Here is a 15,749-nt window from a genome sequence, read left to right as displayed (position 1 = left end):
CAAGAAATAATTCATTGTGAGAAAGTAATATCAAGAAACTGAACGGACTTACAATGTCTGTAAATTCGAAAGCCCCGTGAATGTATCTGGTTTGATAGTTGCAATGTTGTTGTAGCCAAGAGATCTATAGCAGTAAAGGAAGAAAAGGAAGAAGACAAAGAAAGAAGAAGAAGAAGAAGAAGAAGAAGAAGTAGAAGAAGAAGAAGAAGAAGAAGAAGAAGAAGAAGAAGAAGATGAAGAAGTAGAAGAAGAAGAAGAAGAAGAAGAAGAAGAAGAAGAAGAAGAAGAAGAAAAGGAAGTAGAAGACGAAGAAGAAGAAGAAGAAGAAGAAGAAGAAGAAGAAGAAGAAGAAGAAGAAGAAGAAGAAGACACATTGAAAATCAAGGTGTTCAAGAACAAGAACAAGATCAAAAACAAGAAGACATTGAACATCGAGTTGATCGAGAAAATAAAAAGAGAAAAAAGTATTCAAAAAATGTCAAGAAATAATTCAATGTCAGAAATTAATATCAAGAAACTGAACGGACTTACAGTAACAGTAAATTCGAAAGCCCCGTGAATGCACCTGGTTCGATAGTTGCAATGTTGTTGGATCTCTATAGCAGTAAAGAAAGAGTAAAATAGATTATATGGGAAATATTTGTGATACAATATCAAACACTGTGGCTTTAGAATGAAAGGAAGAAAAAAGAGGACAGATAACAAAGCAGAAGAAGAAGAAGAAGAAGAAGAAGAAGAAGAAGAAGAAGAAGAAGAAGAAGAAGAAGAAGAAATTAACATTAGCAAATGCATTAATACACATACTTATACAGTTCTATATTTAAGAGATGAGGAATTATTTACATTATTTACATTTGACGGATATTTGTCCTCATTCTGGTTGTTAACACAACGTTTCGGCTCATATACCCTCCAGCCTTCGTCAGGTGTCTTGGGGAAATTTTGAACCTGGGTTCTCATTCCTAACGATGTTACTATTATTATATTATTATTATTATAATAATAATTATTATTAATCAGGTCGCTGCCGTGAATCGAACTCGGAATCTTGGGGTTAGTAGCCCGCGCTCTTAACCACTATGCCATATGCCCGTGGGCAATTATGGAGTGAATTTTAGGGCTTATAAATCTATTATTTTTCTATCCTTCCTCAATACCGGTTCCCATATGCTATTCATATCTGCACTCGGTCTGCTTAGGAGGTTGTTGTGTCCTAGCATATGTGCTGCTTCTTTTAGTTTTCGTATTTTCCAGTGTTGTTCCCTGTCTATCATTTTAACTTCATCCCACAGGGGGATGTGGTCTCCTTTTTGCCATACATGATCAGCTATACCCGATTTATCAATATCTCCTCGTGTCACAGCTTTGCGATGTTCTTCTACCCTTATTTTGAGGGGGCAACATGTTTCGCCTTTGTATAACCTACCACAGCTACAAAAGATATGCAGCCCATATGACATCAGGGCAGTATTCAAGAGCAAACAACACTTCGCAAATATCTCCTTCGGGTAAAACCACCAACAGAACAGAATATGACCAAAAACTGCGTGTACTCCATCCCATGTGTTAACAACAAACAAGATGAGGACAAATATCCGTCAAATGTAAATAATGTAAATAACACATACTTATATTCATAATATCAACGATGAAATGTGATACGCACACTTATATTCACACATATTCATACGCACTCGTGTGGAAATATGGTGAGAGAGATTATTAGTTTCATATCGCTTAATTGATAGAACGAAGTTTTATTACCAGACACCCTCTTACGACAAATATATCATCAGTTAAAATGTATCAGGCCAAATATTCCAACTTACAAGTGCTGGAAGTATTTCAGGTTTACAGAGAGAAGAGATGTAACTACATTATTCGTATATATATTTTCCGCTTCCTCTTCTGTTGATCTATCATATAAATAATGTGAAGGGAATGAAAAAGTCAAAGTTGAACGTCAATATAGAAACACGAAAGACAAGATTGAAGTAAGAAATGAAAAAAAATATAAGGTATAATAATAATAATAATAGTAATAATAATAATAATAATAATAATAATAATAATAATAATAATAATAATAATAAAGTATTAATATAATCACATTTCACACGGAACTGCATTTATATATGAATATAAACACTTCAGCAAATAATTTTTTATGCAAACATGTACACTCACAAAACCTTACCATTTCTGTTACAAACTCAAATAAAGATTATTGAAATTTGGTGATCAAATATGAGTTATGGTGCCCCGAGGGGGAACAAAGAAAATGAAATGAAGGAACATCGAATTTGTTTTATTATTTCACTTTCTCTCGCATTTTCTTTCTCTTTCTCTCACTGTGTCTCACGCTCTCACTCTCTCTTTGTCCCTTCCTAACTCGTTTTCGGTCCCCAAATTTGAATTGATTTTGTTTGGTGCAGTATGAAAGTTTATATGTTTAGGAGTGTATATATCAGCAGCAAATATTACTTTCAGAAAATTGTTTCAAGAAACTGAACCGACTTACAATGACTTTAAATTGGAAAGTCTCGTAAATGTACCTTGCTCGATAGCTGAGATATTGTTGGAGCGAAGATATCTATAACCGTAAAGAAAGAGTAAAATAGATTATATGGGAAATATTTGTGATACAATATATAACAGTGTGGTTTTAGAAAAAAGCAAGAAAAAATAAAACAAATGACGCTGAAGAAAAGGGGGAAGCAGAAGAGAAACGAAAAGAAGGGGAGAAGAAGAAAAGAAGAAGAAGAAGAAGAAGAAGAAGAAGAAGAAGAAGAAGAAGAAGAAGAAGAAGAAGAAGAAGAAGAAGAAGAAGAAGAAGAAGAAGAAGAAGAAACACATTGAACATCGAGTTGATCGAGAAAATGAAAACAGAAAAAAGTATTCAAAAAAATGACAAGAAATAAATCATTGTCAGAAAATAATATCAAGAAACTGAACGGACTTACAATGTCTGTAAATTCGAAAGACCCGTGAATGTATTTGGTTTGATAGTTGCAATGTTGTTGGAGCGAAGATCTCTATAGCAGTAAAGAAAGAGTAAAATAGATTATATGGAAAATATTTGTGATACAATATGAAACACTGTGACTTTGAATGAAAGGAAGAATTAAGAAGGTAGATTACGATGATGATGATGATAATGAAGAAGAAGAAGGAGGAGGAGGAGGAGAAGCAGAAGAAGAAGAAGAAGAAGAAGAAGAAGAAGAAGAAGAAGAAGAAGAAGAAGAAGAAGAAGAAGAAGAAGAAGAAGAAGAATTGAAAATCAAGGTGTTCATGAAATGACAAGAAATAATTCAGAGATAGATCGCAAACTTGTGAGGGTGAGACTTAAAAATCACGGAATATACGCATTCAGAAGTCAACATATGCACATACACTCATACACACACTTATATTCTTAATATCCACGACGGAAGGTGGTACGCACACTCACATTCACACGCACTCGTGTGGAAATATGGTGAGAGAGTCGCTAAAACACAAGTATTATATTATATTATCTATCTATCTATCTATCTTTCTTTCTTCCTTGATATATATATATATACATACATACATACATACATACATATATATATATATATATATATATATATATATATATATATATATATATATATATATATATATATATATATATATATAGGAAGCTTCGTATGCGTGTGTGTGTGTGTGTATATATATTTCTTATCTATTCGAAAATTGAGTTGCCGATTTTGAAGTATGGGTTATCAAAGATTCAGTAGTCTTTCTGCAAACAAATAACTTTATTTTCATTTATATGTTTTCTACGTTATCTCAACAACCAGCTCTATACATTTGAAAGCCACTACTCTACAATGACCAGATTTCGTTAGAAAGTGAAAATAGTTTCACACTAAGAATTTGAACCAAATTTACAAAGTGTTGCCTTACGAGAATAATGAAAGTAATGTCGCTCCGCATTATTATAAAACATCCATTTCTGTAAGTTATGAGGAAATACACACACACACACACACACACACATGCACACACACACACACACACACACACATACACACACACACACACACACACTATTTCTCTCTCTCATATCAGTACCACTTACACATACATGCAAAATATACATGCATGAAACCACACACCTTTACTGTATCTTTCTTTCTCTCTCTCTTTCTCTCTCTTTCTCTCTCTCCCTCTCTCTTTCTCTCTCTCTCTCTCTCTCTCTCTCTCTCTCTCTCTCTGTCTTGCGCACATGCGGGCATGCATATGCACACGTTCATTTCATATACACTTACCTATATCTTTCTCTTTCTCCTATCTTTCTGCTCTCTATTCAAAGCAAACTTCACCTTTTCACTTTCTCCTCTCTTTCAATTTTTGCTCTTTTCAAAGCATAAAGAGATGAATGAATTTTACGGAAATTAACGGATAGCCATACGATCCCACATGATTGACCAAATGATCAAGCTGCTACCTTTGCTGCTTTAAACGAAAGATTGCTATAAAAATAACTTCCTTTGTCATACCCCCCCCACACACACACACATTCGATCTAGGTAAAATTTCTGTACGCATTATGTTATTTCTTGTTGTGTTCACACACAAAATTACAGCTCAAATCCAAATGAAATGACCTGTTCTACTTTGAAATTTATGTTTGTGATGAACGTATTTAAAAATCTGATCTCCGATGTAAACTTAAAAGGAAGTTTTCCCAGAAATCCTGTCCTCTATCTGTTGTTTCTTGCCTGTCCTAGGTGACTTTTGCGCCCCCTACCTTATTCTTTTCCTAAATTTCTTCTGATTCCTATCTTTTCGATACAGGAATTTAAGATTTCGTCGAAAAAAGTTCTCAGAATTTTAATTTTGTCCCTCCTCACCCCAATTTCTTCATTTTTGTTTTACTCTTTTCTAAATTTTATTCTTGCTAATCCACATAGTAAAACAGAGAGAATACTAACCGATAAATTTTATTCTTCCTTGGTATTTTTTATGTCTGCTATTTCAATACAGTTCTACGCATGCGTAAAGCATCAGACAAAAGTGAAACATTAGGAGGTTTTAGCTTTTTGAAAAGGGTGATGGGTGGGCGAGGAGGAAGGGACATTGAGTATTTCTTTAAGAAAAACTAGACTTTAAAAATATTTATTTCGCAGATTTGTAATCTCTAAATTCTTCTACGTGGATGAAAAGAGAAATTAGAAAAGTTACAAATTAAGAAATTGCGGTCGAAACGGGATGAATTAAAATTTTGAAAAAGTAATTTCGGGGCAGAATCGTATTAACCCCCTTTTATACGGTGAAATAATACATATTTTGTGATTCTTCTTAAGAGCAGAAAGCACTTTCATGCAAACTCAGGCAAATTGTACCCTCCGCCCCTCCACTTTTAAACAAAGAATAGCTTCCATTTTGCTAGTAATCCAGTTCGCTATATATCTGCTCTATCGATTCTGCCCATAAGAAAGGAACAAATAATACAGTGTGACTGTAGATCATAACACCCGTGTTGTCTTCTAGTACAAGGTGTGCATATCTTTGGAAATGAAGTTCGTTTTGAAGCGTTCGTCCATCCGTCCGCTATGTTTTTCTACCCAGTGTTTGATTGCTTCCAGGCCCAAAGTGTGATGTATATTAGTATAAAGATTAGTCAAAGCCTGTAAGTATAGTACGATCTGGGACAGTGGGTGGAATGTGTTTGAGGAAATCCATGTCATCTCGGGTATAACGGTTTGAGGAGTATATCCAAAAGTTGGCTCCGGGGGTTTAAGGTCCAGCAACTGTTGGTCTTAATTTGAAGTCAGTAGGTTTTAGTATTTTTATGTGCTGATTCCTCTGTTCATTTATGGTTCTCTGTATTTCGGAGCATTCATGGATCTTGGGTGATCCATAGAAATTACTCTCTTTGATAAATAATCTTTCTCTGTCTGTGAATGAACGTTGGTATTCATTCATTAGACGTTTGAATGTATTCATTATTACTTTTTCCGGGTGTCTTGGTTCTTCCTTGTAGCAGGTTTGGTCTGTTTCCAATATTTTATCTTTATAGTAGTCTTTGTCCATGGTTGCTATCACCCTACCCTAATCGCTTTCTTTTAGGATGATTGATTTGTCATTCTTCAGTGTTTGTAAGGCTTTCTTTTCTTCTTCACGAAGGTTCTGTTCGCTTTACCGGTATTTTATTATACAAGATAGAATACAGATTTAAGTCACCACGTTAAGTATGAATGAAAAACACACATGCATTTAAAATATGAGAAAAGAATAGATGTTCAAAATATTTGTGATTTGAATTAGATTTACAAAGCCTTCGTTGCAACATCAGTAATCAGTGGAAGATATTTTTATCATCGCAGAAGTCACCTTTATATATAAACTAGTAGAGATACCCGGCGTTGACCGTCTTACATGCAATTGAAGAATGAGACTTTTCTGTTATATTTTCTGTAAAGAACTGGAATACATATGATTCGAATTTCATGAAAATTGCACATGAGGGCTGTTTCCCTCTTTACACACCTTAAAAAATTCTAATCATGGACATGTATCCCATACTATTGATCTTTATGCGCATATTCCAAAATTTCAGTCTTCTGGAACCTGTAAAAAAGATTTTGCTCCTGCAAAATGGAGCTCATGGAGCTCTAAAATGTGGGAATGAAGGCCCCCCCTATTGGGGGTGGGGGTGTTAATGTCAACCAGAGAAGTTGAATTGTTGGGAATGTTTTTAACTTGGGTCTTATAGTATGCTTGTATATATGTGAGAGTATAGTCTCAATTTAATAGTTTCAGTATGAAATTGAAGTATTAAAGTGAAAGTATTTGAAATTACAGTAGCGACATATTATTGTTTCACTTTTGACAGGTAATACTGAAATAGTGAAATAGTTTCAGTGTTAAAGGGAAAGTATCTGACATTACAGTAGTGTGATGTTATTGTTTCACTTTTGACACGTAATACTGGAATAGTGGAAGAGATATGATATTGCTTTGGGCTCGAACTATGCAAGAAGTTAAAAATTGTTTGGGCCTGAGACACTACATGGACCCTAAAAAGATTTTGCTCCTGAAAAATGGAGATCATGGAGCTGAAAAATGTGAGAGTTAAGGCCCCTATTGGGGGTGGGTGTGTTAATATCAACCAGAGAAGTTGAATTGTTGGGAATCTTTTTAACTTAGGTCTTATATGTATTGTTTGAATTTCTATGAAATAGGAAATATATGTATGTTCACTGGGTTTGTAAAAGAGAGCAAAGCTACAGGAAATCAAAAGACGAATGATCACGATAATCAGTCAGCTACCGTAGCCTAGTCGTTACTACTCCCTAATGTAGGATTCCTCACCATGCAGGTGACAGGTACAGCTGTAAGATGCATTACGGATGTATAGCAATTGGAAGGGCATGACCCCATTGAAATAACGTGTGATGTTTGGAGTAAAGGGAAATAAAAGTGTCGCCTCTGGAGTTTGAAAAACTGTGCAGAATAAATTTACAATCAATAACTGTCTTAGAACAACCAGTCACTCATCTGGGAAGGCCTTGAAATCAATGTTACCAACTGGGGACTATGTGTGTCGCAGTGATAATAAAAAGACTCAAAGGAGGTCTGCAACGAAATAATTTTACTCATCACTTTGCAAGTGAATCAGTGGAGGCAAAGATGAGTCTCATTTACTTGACAATTTATGCACCACATTGCAGAAATCACAATGTAAGTATATCTGAAAGGATAGTCTTACACTGTTGTACCGTTGAATTACAAATAATGCTCTTCTGTTATGTTCGGGTGACCCTATAGCTTCCAATAGTACAACTGTATTCGTCTTTACTTAGGAAAAATGACTAAATTGTGGGTGTGAAGTCCCCATGAAGGGGTCTTTGTAACTTCTAAGAAGAAGAAATTTTAGAAATATTAGTTTATTTCTGCGTAATATGTATATTTAAAATTTCATCAACATCAAAAATATATGAATTTTCATGGGGGTTATGGCAAGTTATGCATAGAATATAATTTCCAAATTTCATAAAGATCCATTCAGTACTGTTGCCGTAATTTTCGATAAAACAAATGACTAATGTGTGTGTTTGTGTGCATGTGTATGTGTGTGATGGGTGTATATATGTATAGATATCTGTATGCATGTATATATGTGTATATACGTGTGCATATTACATGTACATCTATATATATACATCTACACATATGTATACATATGTGTATATAAATTATATAAATCATATGTATACGTATACATGTATGCATATATATCTATATCTATATACATATCTATACATAGACGTGTACATATACATCTATATGTATGCATATACATCTCTCTCTCTCTCTCTCTCTCTCTTTATCTCTCTCTCTCTATATATATATATATACATATATATACACCATTAAAGTGAAAGTATCATTACAGTATTGAAATGTGATTGTTTCAGTTAGTGGAATAGTTTCATTTTTAACGTGAAAGTATTTGACATGAGTGTTTTTGTTTCACTTTTGACACGTAATACTTAAATAGTGGAGGAGATATTATGTTTCTGTGGGCTGGAACTATGCAAGAAGTTAAAAATTATTTTTGACTAAAACACAACCGGGACCCTATGTAAGGCATATGTAAAATTTGAATGAAATTGGTTGTGTAGTTCTCGAGTTTTAGGGAAACACACACACACACACACACACACACACACACACACACACACACACACATACATTCTCATCTATACTATAAATTGCAGTGTTATTGATTGCTTGATTGATTGATTGATTGAGTGTCGGCAGATTCACTCGAGAAATGTGCAGTGGAATCGCTTCAAATTCAGCACATAGCGGCAGCATGGTCCGCTCATGTTCAGCAGATTTTTATTGCCCTCCAACTCCCATGGTTACCGAGATAATCGATTATTACTTTTTAAGATAGGAATATCCCATTCAAAGTGGGGAGGGGCGATTTGTTGCCTTTCTCATGCGCGAAATTTTACGAAATATAAGTTGTTAGATAAACAGATGTATTGATAGATCGCTAGCCACTACACATTCTTTTTTTCTCTCCTTGTTTCTTTCCGTGTTCCTCTCTGTGGAAGAGCGTAGGCTCGAAACGTTAAAGACTTTTTCATTTCCCGAGCGTTATACTAATATATCTGTTTGTTTTCTACATCACTTGTCTTCGTCTTTTGGGGTTTTTTTTTGTGAATTCTCCCTATGTGCATGTGGATATATATATATATATATATATATATATATATATATATATATATATATATATTACTCGTACTCTTTACTCTTTTACTCTTTTACTTGTTTCAGTCATTTGACTGCAGCCATGCTGGAGCACCGCCTTTGTAGTCGAGAAATTCGACCCCAGGACGTATTCTTTGTAAGCCTAGTACTTATTCTATCGGTCTCTTTTTGACGATCCGTTAAGTTACAGGGACGTAAACACACCACCATCGGTTGCCAAGTAATGCTAGGGGGACAAACACACACACACAAACACACACACACATATATATACATATATACGACGGGCCTCTTTCAAAATCCACTCACAACCAAATCCACTCACAAGGGTTTGGTCGGCCAGAGGCTATAGTAGTAGACACTTGCCCAAGGTGTCACGCAGTGGGACTCAACCCGGAACCATATGGTTGGTAAGCAAGCTACTTACCACATAGCCACTCTTTCGCTACAGTCTGTCATACCGGCCATGATAAAATACCACAATGTATAGAAAATACGTATATTTAATCCTTTATATTGAACACTCAATATTTCATATATTCAATAACACATGTTCCATATACTCAATAAGACATTCAATACTTCATTTCATTGTACCATCCATCTTTTTTTATATTATATATTATATATTCCATATTCTATATCCCACATAAATTTTACAAGAATATAAATAAAACATAAAAAACAGACAGAGTTGGAACTCTTTTAAATAAAATAATATATTCCTCTATACACGATCATACAAAACCCTTATTTTGTATTTATTAAACGATATTAATAACCATGATGATAATAATAAGGATAACAAAGTCTGGTTCATAATCCCATTTGGGAGAAATATCAAGAGTAACCTGATAGCAAAGATTAGAGAGGTGATAGGTAGGCACTTCCCAAGGAGCTCACAATATCGTAAAATTATCAATACTCACATAATTAGGTTTGGGTTTTCAAATACTAGGAACATAGCACAAATAATAGCAGCGCATAACCTTAAAATACTTAACTCTAAAGAAACAGGGGTGAATGAGAATTTGAACAATGATATAAATAGCAATAATGATATAAATAGCAATAATAATAATAAGAATGATAATAACAATAATAATAATAATAATAATAATAATAATAATAATAATAATAATAATAATAATAATAATAATAATAATAACCGGGGAAGTTTAACATGTGAGAACGATAAATCACTGCTCCGAAACTTATCCAAAAACATCGGAAATAAAGACATCGCATTGAGCCAAAAAATAGCTGACAAAGGGCTGGATTATATCCGAGTAAGTAATACTCATTGAAATTTATTTCTATCTTTCCAAATATAATGATGTATTTTAACTTGATACCTCCACTACCCGCACAGCGATCGTAAACACACGTGTTACATCAAAATCAAACCATCTTCGAACCCCAAAACACCATGTACAAACAAATTACAAACAGATTAAATAACACCGGTATTATTACACCCAAGAATAACAACCGAGAAGTGCGTACTGTAAGCTTGTTACGAAAAAAATACGAAGATCTGAACGTGCAAAATAATCTGACAACAGAAATAAACGAACCGGTACCCTACGAAAACGATGACCGTCAAAATAAAGGACCGGACGTTGTTCCTCATGTCCCGCAAACAAAACCAAAACGGCATAAATGGACACGTGAGGAATACATTTCGATACTATACGCCTATTTCACAGCAGTGCTCTACCCAAAAAACGAAAACACAACAACACATACATATAAAATATGGAAGAAAAATAATGTAAATATAGACAAATATATATAACATACAGAAAATTGCACTACTGGGTACTGCACACATTCTACGCAAAACACTTTCAATACAGTAAACATAAGAGCACCACAGCAAACCACAGCACATACCCAAGGCGCACAGAGCTGCGCTCGGTAGTGAAGTGAAAGCACGTTATAAAAATAAAACTACTGAACAATAATAATAATAATAATAATAATAATAATAATAATAATAATACTAATAATAGCAATAACAACAACAACAACAATAATAATAATAATAGTAATAATAATAATAATAATAATAATAATAATAATAATAATAATAATAATAATAATACTGGAGGTACTATTAATAATAGGGGTAAATTCTGTAACAGTAAGAACATAATCACAGTAAATGAGGTAAACCCTAGGAGATTAAAATTTGAAGGACCCAACGCGAAAGTAAAAAATATAGTATATCAGTGTAAGGTAAAAACCCAAACAGGCACCACGAAATACGTTGGTTGCACATCGGGACAGGTATGTAAGAGAATTTCTAATCACTTCACGATGTTTAGAGATAGAAAGAAAATAGCAAACACTAGTCTTAGCAAATACATCTGGGAACTCAAAGAAAATAATAAGCCGTATTCGTTAGAATGGTCCATAGTAGCAAGATCAATGCCATACGAGAGAGAAAGAAAGTACTGTTCGCTCTGTACGACAGAACTCTACTGCATACTCTTCTCTAAGGGTAAATTGATTAACAAATTAACGAATAATGCTCTGAAATGTACACACATCTTAAGGAGCACTTTTCGTTGGTTTAAATGAATTTGGGATATGAGAGGGAGTCACAGAGAATCTCGTCATAGCAGTTAGCACATAGACAGGTCACACCAAATATGTAAGAATAGGAGCAAGGGCCCTAGAAAATCAGGCTTAAATGATACGGTATAGAGTCCAATGATAGCATTAGCATAAGGGTTGCTATAGGATATGTGTATATGTATGTACATGTGTATATGTACATATGTATATATATATATATGTGTGTGTGTGTGTGTGTGTATATGTATATGTGTATATGTATGTGTGTCTGTGTGTGTAGGTATATATAAATACATGCTAAATTATAAGACAAAGTTAGGTCATGTAATTAGGTGGACTGATGCATAAAGTACTAGTGGAAGTTTGGAGATGCACTTGAACCTTAGTGGAATTAGAAAATTAAGTTAGATTACAATGGATACCTGACTATAACCAGAAATGCACCGTAGCTCTAATTTAAGGAAGGGATTACTATAGTTAATGGGTCAGTTAAAAATATGTCACTCCGAACCCCAAATTATCCATTAATAGGAGTTAACTTGTAATAATGCAGACCAACCCTAGGTTGCGACACTATAGTCTGTGCAGCCTATAGGTGTAGATTGTATAAGTTTAAATATAGGATTATTATTATTAATAATAATAATAATAATAATAATAATAATAATAATAATAATAAGAAGAAGAAGAAGAAGAAGAAGAAGAAGAAGAAGAAGAAGAAGAAAAAGAAGAAGAAGAAGAAGAAGAAGAAGAAGAAGAAGAAGAAGAAGAAGAAGAAGGAGAAGAAGAAGAAGAAGAAGAATAGTAGGTGAAGAGTTTGTGAGCACACACAATAGTAAGGATGGAAGCAGACCATATAGAAGGAATTATAATAAAGATGTAAGCGGCGGCTGGGAATTTGCTACCCAGACCTAGGAACAACTCAGTATAGATTGGATATAAAGAAGAGAAGTGAAGCGGGTAATACAGTACAGTACAATAAAGCCAATTGTTAGATCTCTAAACAGAATATAAGTGCATGACTCAACCATGATAAGGATAGATATTAAATTAAAATAGGAACTGGGAATAAGATAACAAACTGGGGATTTTAGTAAGAAGAGATGAGGTTCAAATCTTAGTATAAAACCTATAGAATATAATGGTAATAGCAAATAATGATAATATATTGAAAGATTATTGAATATATCAGTGATGGGGCTTGAAAAGATTCCTAGGAGCAATGATTTCGGGATAAAATTATCTTAGCCCAATAATGAGACACAGTAGTAATGTAAATTAAAATAATAGCAATGATAACCTTCCAGGGGCAACAAAAATAATCTACCTATCGGGGATAACCAATAGTCATTAATAAATAAATTAATAAATAAATTAATAAATATATTAATAAATAAATAAATAAAATAAATTAACCTAGCAGACATTCACAGGAGAGCGGTAACAATAGAAAAGATTAAGGAGTTACCTCCCCTGTATATCATAATCAAAACATAAGCAAGACAGCATGGCGGAAGGAACGGTATAGTTAAATAAGTTTTAAATAATTTTTACTAATCTGTTCTGATCGATAATTGTTTTTTGGTCATTTGTTCTAATGGAAGCCATTCCTGAGGAAGTGCCAAACGTCAGACATCCAACGGATCAGTCGTTGGATAGAGTTGAGCACAGAAATGTTGACATCGAATGGTAAATAATGAATAAATGGAATAAAAATCGATCGTGTTGAAAATCTCTATCCTTTTAAATATACAAATTTGAAACCTTGAAAAGATAAACAATGAGAACGATCCTTAAGGAATCTAATTAATGATCCTTTGGGGTGAAGTCTTATGCTATATTGGTAACGATTACAAAATTTACTGAAAATATATATATATATATATATATATATATATATATATAATTATGTGTATTTCTTCTATCTTAATGAATAAAAATTCTTCTGATTGAATAAATGGGTTAATAGAAACCAATGTAGCAAAGAACACAAAATAACTGTGGTTTAGTTCCTGTTTTTAAGGCAGGAACTCCTTGAAATTTTGGGTATTTGAGTATATTTAAGAATTTAAGGTTTGGAGAAAACGCATGTTATAATTGCATACTTTATTCCTACATATGTTTCAAAGGATTACAACCTGTGTGATCCATAGGGATCTTTGATATTAAAATTGTAACCTTCTCATCAGTGAAAGCATGGGAATCATCTTAAACGTAAGACATTATGACCGATTATGAAAACAATAGATGGATAAGGTTATGACTTGATTCATTTGAAAAAACCGTTAGAGAATTGGACGCTGCCGGATAGTGGGTTGGACAACACATACCAATCAATGTGTAAGAGCGTACATGCATACATAAATACACATACACAAACACACACATATACATGCATACTGATACACACACACATATACATATATATGTATATACATATACACATACATACATATGTGCACATGTATATACATATGTATATATATACACACACACACACATATATATACACACACTAAATTAAAACTTAGTTTATGGTCTAATTCTTTGCAGGTAGTTGACTGGTTTCGCAATATTAACAACAAAAACAATGCCAAATTTATCCAATTTGACATTTCTAATTTCTATCCCTCAATTAACCCCATTATTTTAAATAAAGCACTTTGGTTTGCTCACAAGAAGGCGGGTATGCCTAGAGACGAGTTTAAAGTCATTAAAGCAGCTAGAAATTCCATAATTAAGTTTAATAAAAAACTATGGATACGTAAGGACACACCAGAAGGATTCGACGTCCCGATGGGAAGTTCCGATTCAGCTCAAATTGCTGACTTAATATGCACATTCATTCTATACGAATTAGAAGACCAATTCCCAAATGTTAAGGGTGGTCTATACAGAGACGACTGTCTATTATACTTAGAGAACACCACAAATCAAAAAATACAAAAAGTTAAAAATAAATTAGCTAGGTTTTTTTTTAGAAGAATGGGCTTTGGTATAGTATTTGAAGATGAAACATCTATAGCTAACTTCTTGGACGTCACTTTAGATCTACACACTAAAACATTTTTCCCGTATCATAAACCCTCCACTAACCTAAAATATATCAGTAAATCCAGCAATCATCCAAACTCAGTAACGAGAAATTTGGTCAAAAATATTTCTCTTAGACTATCCAATCTTTCTACGAACGAATGCATTTTCAATAAGGAGGCTGAATTTTACAACTTAGCTTTATCAAAAGCAGGTTACAAAGAAAAGGTTAATTATATAGATTCTAATTATGAAACCGATATGAGTAATAATAATATTAATAATAATATTCTTAATAGCAATAATTATAATGATAAAGCCTTTAATTTAAATAATAACAATAAATACGAAGATAACCACAACCATAAATTACCTAACGATAGCAACAAGATTAACATCCTTTCACGAAATAAGGGAAATAAAAGTCAAATAAAACCTTGTCTCAACGATAACAATAAACGAAGACTATTTATAAACAATACCGGAAAACATTCTAAACCAGAACCTAATAAATATGTCTGGGTAGTTCTTCCTTACAGTAAAAATGTAAAAACAAACTTGGTATCCCAGTTCCAAAACGCTATAAATAAGAACTTTCCTAAACACTCTCATTACTCCCAAGTCATAAATACACACAAGGTTAAATTCGGTTTCTCTAACATGAAGAACATTTCACAGATAATATCTGCACACAATATGAGGCTTTTGCATCCACTAGTGAGTTCAAACAGTAATATCATAGAACCAAACGTTATTAACCATTACCAAAATAACAATAATAACACTAATAATAATAATATAGGGAACAATATTAATAACACGACACATAATAGTAATAGTCATAACAACAAAATCATTATTTCAGAAGTCAATTC

At 33.3% G+C, this 15,749-nt stretch overlaps 2 protein-coding genes across 3 annotated transcripts in view; both read right to left on the bottom strand.

Annotated features, from left to right (window-relative positions):
- The window catches only part of LOC106882878 (uncharacterized), a 57,182-nt gene extending 56,586 nt beyond the window's left edge, over nucleotides 1-596 (bottom strand). Inside the window, exon 1 of one of the 2 annotated variants that reach the window (XM_089346159.1) lies at nucleotides 532-596. The gene's annotated coding sequence lies outside the window, so the exon portion shown is untranslated. Of the gene's footprint in view, nucleotides 1-52; nucleotides 135-531 lie in introns of those variants that run through there. The other variant, XM_089346158.1, reaches the window with a different exon arrangement.
- LOC149130124 (uncharacterized) overlaps nucleotides 1-15,749 on the bottom strand; it is a 292,428-nt gene that overhangs the window by 83,848 nt on the left and 192,831 nt on the right. The gene's annotated exons all lie outside the window — the stretch shown is intronic.

The sequence above is a fragment of the Octopus bimaculoides genome, chromosome 30, assembly GCF_046866305.1.
Source record: "Octopus bimaculoides isolate indiv1 chromosome 30, ASM4686630v1, whole genome shotgun sequence".
In the NCBI taxonomy this organism is placed as follows: domain Eukaryota; kingdom Metazoa; phylum Mollusca; class Cephalopoda; order Octopoda; family Octopodidae; genus Octopus; species Octopus bimaculoides.
The sequence above is the reverse complement of the archived record's forward strand: the minus strand, read 5'-3'. Positions and strand labels throughout refer to the sequence as shown.